The sequence below is a fragment of the Chelonoidis abingdonii genome, chromosome 2, assembly GCF_003597395.2.
Source record: "Chelonoidis abingdonii isolate Lonesome George chromosome 2, CheloAbing_2.0, whole genome shotgun sequence".
NCBI lineage: Eukaryota > Metazoa > Chordata > Testudines > Testudinidae > Chelonoidis > Chelonoidis abingdonii.
In genome coordinates, this window is record NC_133770.1 from 156388421 (window position 1) to 156396727 (window position 8307).

At 38.7% G+C, this 8307-nt stretch overlaps 1 pseudogene; it reads right to left on the bottom strand.

Moving 5' to 3' along the window:
- Positions 1-464: 464 nt before the first annotated feature.
- LOC116828294 (gastrokine-2-like) lies at positions 465-8307 on the bottom strand (annotated as a pseudogene).

Genomic DNA, 8307 nt, shown 5'->3' on the forward strand with positions numbered 1-8307 from the left:
ATCAGACACAGAGGATGTTCCCCTGGGCACAAATTTAGTTACACAAAAAAATAACCAATTTGATTCTACCTCTAATTGCATAAGACAGGTTACAAAGAAATAAACATAAACCTATTTATTCCTTTCTAAAACTTACTACTCTGATAAGAGGCTGGTTCCTTGATCTTTTTCACTCTGGCTGAAACTGAAGCTCTAAACAAAGGAAAAACTTCCCTCCTTCCTTTTGAAACATCTTGTTCCCCTATTGGTTCCTCTGGTCAGGTGTTAGCTAGGCTAGGTGAACTTTTCAACCCTTTACAGGTAAAAGAGGCATTAACCCTTAACCATCTGTTTATGACAGGCTGCATGTCAGCACAGGCTTTGCAAAAAGGAGCCAGAGATCAGCTATTCTCTGGAATGAGACTGAGTAAAATAGTGGTGAGTTGTGAGGCTGAAATATTATAAGCTTCTGCTATGTGTCTTGGTTAGAAGAGCTTAAGGCCGCCACACAAGTTCACATTCAGAATGAAGAGTTTAACACCCATGCAGCCAGTACCACTAAGTAAATTTTGTGGTCCTACAAAATAAAGACAGGATAAGTCATCCCAGCAACAACAAAACCCTCAAAATCTTTGCATTCATAAAAACATCTGAAATGCATTGTTCAGATAAATGCAGTTCTACTAGAAACCACTTACACCAACCTCTTAAAAATTAATCTCCTAAAATGCCAACCACCTTCATTCCTGATCTTGTGGAATAAATGGTTGCGCAACCAGCAAAAACAGGTGTCCTTCAAGGTTTCTGTTGAGGCTGTATGAAATCAAGACTCTAGGCACAAAGTGAATTTTTGGATCATGAAGTCAGTCAATTTCCATTGTATATGGACTCCAGGATATACAGTGACTCAAATCTGAGCAACCACATTCCTTACATGGCTTCCTGTTTTTAAAAGACCACCTCAAAATATCCCCATGTAAACAAGTTACATTTCTTCTCAGGTGGTCCCTTGAATACCGGAAAGGCTGTATGTTGAAAAGTTTCACTTCTGCCTCTTTTACATTACAGTGTGATATCACTGGAGAGACTCCTAATTTATATCCATCTACATGAGAGGAGAATGAGGCCTTCTATGTACATATTAGTATTTATGAAATACTAGGCTACTGTACCCCTCATTAATAGAAGCACGGGACCTGATCAAGCACCATGTAAGTCCAATTTTACATTGGTGTAACTAGAGCTGGTTAAAAAAAAAGAAAGAAAAAAAGATCGCAAATAACCAGAGCCACAGGGTTGAAGTCCAGAAGGGACTGTCAGAATATCTAATCTGACCTTTTGTGTATCACAGGCCACAAACACCAAACAGCACCTGCACACTAACCCAACAACCTAAGTTAGACCGAAGTATTACAGCCCACAGGACACCGGACTATTATGTGCCACAGTTTCCAGCAAGTTTCTCTAATGGTTTTCATAACATTTTTGATAATCTCATAATAAAAATTTGCAAAGAATGAAACATTTTTAAAGCCAAAGGTTTTTCCAAACCTATTTTTTGGGAGGGAGAGGGATGTAGAATCAGGCCTAGGAAGTTTTGACCACTAGTCATTTGAATGTAATTAGTGAAGGTTGTTTCAGATGCTGAGTGTACTCTTCCAGCCAATTTAAAAAATAGAAAATCATTACATACACTTTTCAAGGCTGCTTTCACTAAATCTGTTTAGACTGCAGGCTCTTTGAGGGGTAAGGTGACCAGATGTCCCGATTTTATAGGGACAGCCCCAATTTTGGGGGCTTTTCCTTATATAGGCTCCTATTACCCCCAACTCCCTGTCCCGATTTTTACATTTGCTATCTGGTCACCCTATTGAGGGGGGAACTGTCTTTTTGTTCTGTGTTTCTACAGTACTTAGCACAATGTGCTTTTAGGCACTACCACAATAATCATCATCATATTTAATAAATACAACATTAAGCTCAGGCTGAACTCACTGTCATATTCAGTAGCCCAGTAGGTGGAAAGTCCTCCACATGTTGCCTGGATGGGTGCCCCAAGTCCAGCTACATTTCTGACATAGTTGCGGGATATCCCATAGCTTCTGTGGAGGGAATTCAGGTCCTGAAAAAATGATGGAAGATTAACCACTTGCTTTGGCCAAAAGCATTAATCAGCCCTGACATCTAGCTGGCTTCCCAGCTTCTTTTGTATTGTTAATAATACTTACGATGGTAATAATGCATTTATATAGCATTTAATATCTTGATGGATTCCCTAAACCACTTCACAGACTATGGGCCAATTTATCTCTGTAGATGAATACGTGCAGGTCTCAATGAGAGTTGTGTGCATTCACTTCTGAGCATGATGGGAACCTACAAGCCTGATTCTCCTTTCACTTACTCCAGTGGAAATTCCTTGAGGTCAGTAGAATTATACTGTTATAAAACCAAGAGAACTGAGAGGAAAACCAGACCCTAAACTATATGTATAGAAGGATCCTTTTACCTGTTTCTAAAATGTAGCCACCTATGTCTTGGAATGTGGCATCTGTTCGGCCTCATGGTACAATAGTTTAGAACAGGAAGTGAAGAATACCACATCTGATTGAAAATGCTTCGGAGAATTTAGACAAGTTGAAATTTGGTTAGGATGCTAGGATTAATACCCCTACAAAAAGTGCCAAAGGAACTTTAAAAGCCACCAGTGAGTAGATGTTCAGTTTTATAACTCATTTGAAAGACAGTATTATATTGATCCAGTGGCTGCCAACTCGTGTGTGCGTGTGTGTGTGTAAAAATATAATATACACACTTAAAGTGAGATTAATGTGTAAGGAAACAATGTCTTAGGGCCAAATTCTGTTCCTGTTGAGTTCATTGGTAGTTTTGCCATTTACATCAGTGAATCCAGGATTTAGCTTAAAGAGGTGTAAAAGCATATACCAAAGTTCCTCCTCTACCTTGGTGGATCCTGCGCTTACTGGCGGATTTGCTCGCCTCAGAGATCTTCCCCTCTGGTGGAACCCACAGTCTGGGTCAACTCCTCGTGCATCTGATCAGGAGTTGGGAGGTTTAGGGGGAACCCAGGCTCGCCCTCTACTCAGGGTTCCAGCCCAGAGCCCTGTGGATTGCAGCTGTCTATTGTGTCTCCTGTAACAGCTGCATGACAGCTACAACTCCCTGGGCTACTTCCCCATGGCCTCTTTCAAACACCTTCTTTATCCTCACCACAGGACCTTCCTCCTGGTGTCTGATAGTGCTTGTACTCCTTAGTCCTCCAGCAGCACACCCTCTCACTCTCAGATCCTTGCACCTCTTACTCCTAGCTCCTCACACACACACGACAAACTGAAGTGAGCTCCTTTTTAAACCCAGGTGCCCTGATTAGCCTGCCTTGATTGGCTGCGGGTGTTCTAATCAGCCTGTCTGCCATAATTGGTTCTAGCAGGTTCCTGATTACTCTAGTGAAGCCCCTGCTCTGGTCACTCAGGGAACAGAAAACTACTCATCCAGTGACCAGTATATTTGCCCTCTACTAGACTCCTGTAGCCTGCCCACTTCCTAGATACCAATGGGACCAGACTTCTGTACCCCACTGGTCTGGGTCTGTCACACCACATATAACTATCATTTGTCTTAGTTACCCTTTGATTATTGACCATGTCCTCAAGTTGGTTTAAAGTTGGAAAGGTTGCCCTGTTCATTCTGGAAACAACACATATCTTCTGTTATGGCATGTGGTAAGCAATTATACCCTGTGAAAAAACAACCACAAGTTTCAGGAAATCTTTTCCTTTCATTTCCAATCAATTTATCCTATTTTAAAAACTCTTGCAAATCAGGGTACTTGAAATATTTACAAGCTGCTTCACACTTGCACTTTGCTTCTAGTTTGACAAGAATCAGAGTTCATTGCACTGGATGAAATTCATCTCTTGTGTAACTCTATGGATTTCAACGCAGCTACGCAACAGAGACATTTGTGCAATGCATTTTGCTTCTAAAAATATACTCATGCAACCTCCAAACAGCCTTAAGGATTATGTAGCAAATGACAGTCTACCCAGTTCAGATGGTAGGTCCAGCAAGAGATACAAGACACCTAGGTTAAAATCTACTTACATTTACACTGATGAAAATGTGGAATAATGTCAGAATGTGACTCCAGCTGGCCTTTATATGATTTTATAATCTAGTGTTTTCACTATGAATTAGTTTTGAATATATATCAAATAGATGAATTCCAAAGCAGCGGTGGTAGGGAATACCAGTTAAATATTAGATATCTTGGCTTTCACTTCTTGGAATTTAATATAAAGACCTAAGTGCTCAGAAATCTGCTTGGAAAATGTAAATATCTCTAAGAAAAGGGCAATTATTTATTTAATGTTTCAGGAGCTTGCACATCTATTGCACGGGTCTGTAGGAGACTGAAATATGCACTTGACTAAAATTCCTGCCAGCTCTGTTGGCCACCAGGGACTACACTGCCTCTTCCATGTCCCCTTTGGGGTGGTTAGTCCATTAAAGAATGCTAGCAGAGAGCAGTCCTTGCACGGAGATCAGAACAGTCCTTAACATGAAGGACATCAGAGCAGAAATCTCCTAAAACAACCTTATGCCCTGGTATAGAGGTCAAGCAAAATCCAGCATTACAGCTAACATGGTCACACTGCATGTTAAGGTTACAGTTAAAAAAATTGATAAAGGATTAACAAATGGTTAATAGGTGTTATAAGCATGTTACAGACTTGAGTAGTGTGTGCTGTAGAAGGTTGTAAGCACATCATTAGAAGGTGTTATAGTTGGTTATAAACAGCCTATTGACCTGTTGGACTCTATGACAATTTATTAATCATTAATTAAAACTTCTACTAATAGTTTATTAACCCTTAATAATTATTTCTAAATAGAACATTGATATAAGTGTTACCATTTACATGTATAAAATGGTAGTTTATCTTTTGCTCTATTCATAATGGAATTTTGTATTTTTTAACACACACAGCTTCCATGCCTGTCTCTTCATTTATTAAGAAATAATATCCACAAAAAATGATCTTAAGAGTTTAACCAGGGGGCTAGCTTCTTTCCATATGATCTAAAAAGTATGCTAAATTACTTCATCTTTCATTAGTGAATGGATTAGCCATTTGCTTTCAAGTCTAATGTCATTCCTTTCCAGTGAGAGCTTTCAGAGGAATAAAGCACACCTTTCAAGCTGCTGAAAGTACATATTTTTATTCTATTTGCAGTGAACAGTATGTAAGCTGAACAAAGCAACCAGATCACCTCTTTTGACATTTACATGGTCCTAGTCGAAGATTGCGTTGGAGGAGTGTGCTCCAGAATAAATGTTGAATGTAGCAACGTTAACATCATGATTGATGTTCACTATCTGGTAGACAGTTCCCCCATCATTTCCCTGATTTAATGAGCTGGATATTCTAAAATCAAAGATTTATTATCAGATAACATTGTATTGCAACCAGAAATGTCTCTCAAACAGTTGCATCTAACAGAGAAGAATGATGACATCAGAATAGTAGGGAAGCTAATACATAAAAGTCCAACTCAGTTAGATACCTAGTAGTGGGGAAAGGTCTGATTCAGATTTACATCCACTTCTAAACAACTTCCCCTACTCACCCTATGGTTAGGGTACAATTCGGTCTAGGGTTATGGTTATAGTTAAGTTTATATTTACTGTTTGGCCCAGGATTAGGATTAGGGTTATTCATTGCCTGAAGGCTAAAGATAGGGTTAGGATTACTGCTTGGTTTAGGGATAGGGTTAGGTTTAACCCAGCTGTTCCAAACTGTGGTCTACTGAATATTTGCTGATGCCCAAAGACTTCATTGGCCATATGATGCTCATTCCTTTTCCTTATTTCCACATGATAATTGCATTAAATGAAAGTAAAAATAATTACATGTAATTAAAATTTTTCATATAAGCAAATGTTGCAGTTGCTCAAGGGATGGGTGGTGGTTTGTGTAATGACTAAGGGAAGCAGGCATCCACAAGACAAAACCGTCCATTAAGATGTGACCAATGTTATGAAAAAGTTGGTGAATCTTGCTCTAACTCCTACTACCAAAGGAATCTATTGGTTATGAAAATGTAGGAAGGTTAGCCTATTTGTTACTAGTACTATCTTTTCCACTAGGTTCTAAGGAATGGTACCTTAGGTTTCCCATTCAAGATCATCTCAGGCCATTGGAGAAATAAAATGCATAAGACTTTGAGGATGGTTATAAAGGAAGCTGTTCCTTCCAGATAGTTTTTAGAGGGTACCCACCTGCTAGTCTATCCCTACCCATATAGATATTCAGCCATCTGCGTGACATTTCAGTGTTATAGTGTCATTTTTATTAATTAACACAATAGCTAGGAGAACCATAGATAAGTACTTTAAAGCAAGCAAGCTCATTGCCTACTATTGTCGCTAATGAGCCAAGTTATAATGAAGAAAAGTACTGGGAGAGTTCAACGTAAGTTTATTTGTACATAACTTGGCGATGCTATGTTTTTTCAAATAAAATATGAGCAAATTTTTTTTGCTTTGGGAGACTGATTTTTACATACTAAGCAATAGCAGGAGTGTGGAGAATTTAATGGAAACATTGTCATAAATGTGTTACATTAATTCACATATTAGCAGAGAATGACTCATAAAGAAAGATCCATATTTTGATTTAATAAGGATGGTAATCTCATAAACAATATGGCAAAGCAGATCCATGAAAGAAGAATCATAAAACTTGACACATGGCCCTCTACTTACATTACTCGCAAAGACTGGATTCATAAAGATACCCAGAATGACAAGAAGCAGAATCTGTAATGCAGCATGGAAAACATTAAGGGAGATTTCTATACACTCTTCAGGTCCTTTTTAATTGCCAAATACAACTAAAAATCACATAGTAATAAGCAACTCTGCAGTCTAATTTTCCACAAACTCACATAAATTACTGAGTGGGATTTTATAATTCATTTATTTTATCTTTTCTATTTACAAGGACTACATAGTACAACTGTACTTAGGTGGATCATTCTAATGAAAAATGTAACACCTGTAAGGCTAGATTCTGATCTCAGTCACCAGAGTGGTTCTATTGTTACTCCAGTTTTATCCTAGTGTAATTCAGATTGGAATTTGGTCCATTAAGTAGAATGGGACGCTTTTAACTTAACTCAATAGCTATTTTCCTACATACAGAACTATGGGATTTCTTCCGCAATTAAGTGTCATGTCCTGTCCCCCAAAATATTTAAAGTATGATTTAATTGGTTGACATGCTAGCATTCTCTATGCAGTGTTCTTGATTATTTAGAGAGCATTTTTTTAAAAACCTGGAGTCAAATCCTGCAGTTCTTACTCAGGTCATGTTCCTGCCCACACTTTATGAATGTACTTAAGTTTATTCATGCTCCTAGTCTCATTTGTTCTCAGGAACAGGGCATCAGTCATCACTCAGCAAGGAAAGAGTTAAAACTGAGTAAGGGCTCCACAGTATAGCATGAAATTTGGCCCCATCGAGGTCAATGGGAGTTTTGCCAAAGACTTCAACAAGACCAGGATTATACCTTGTATTGTTGCTGGATTGGGGGCCTTCACAAAAGGGCCTGAGATAGTCACCTACCTCCCATTGACTTTAAATGGACTTTAGACACCTCTCCTGCTTAGGAGCTTTTGTAACAACCATTAGGTGCCTATCTTCATCTTTAGGTCCTGAAATACCGTGGTAAATCTGGGTCCAGTTGACTAAATTGAGTGTGGGTGCTTGGCATGTCTCAAAATCAGGTCCTCAGAGTCTCAAGTTGGACTCCAAAAAATCGAGGCACCCCAAATAAGTGGCCACTAATAGTGAAAAATTAGGCCTAAGGGCACTGTCTTGTCAGGTGCTGAGCCCCTTCCCAATCCCACCTCCCATTTTCTTATATCTTATCTTATCTATCTCACTGACTTCCATGGGAACTGTGGACTCTCAGAACAGCCCAGAGTTGCACCCTAAATGTACTAAAATACAAACCATTTAACAGAAAATGTAGGTTACCAAAACTACTTACAAGTGTCTTCATTTTGAAGCCAACCTGGATTTGATGCTGATTTGACACAAAACACTGAAGAAAATGAATTTGTATATCTTGTACTGACCTTATATATTTTATCAAGGTTGGATCTGAACAAAAGCCCCCAGATAAAATATTTATTTTTCTCACTATGAACAGAAGTGAAATACTGGAGCAAACTAAACATTTTGTGTGTTATATATTTATCTATGAGGCTGCATAACATTCCCTGTCAACAGTCTTCAT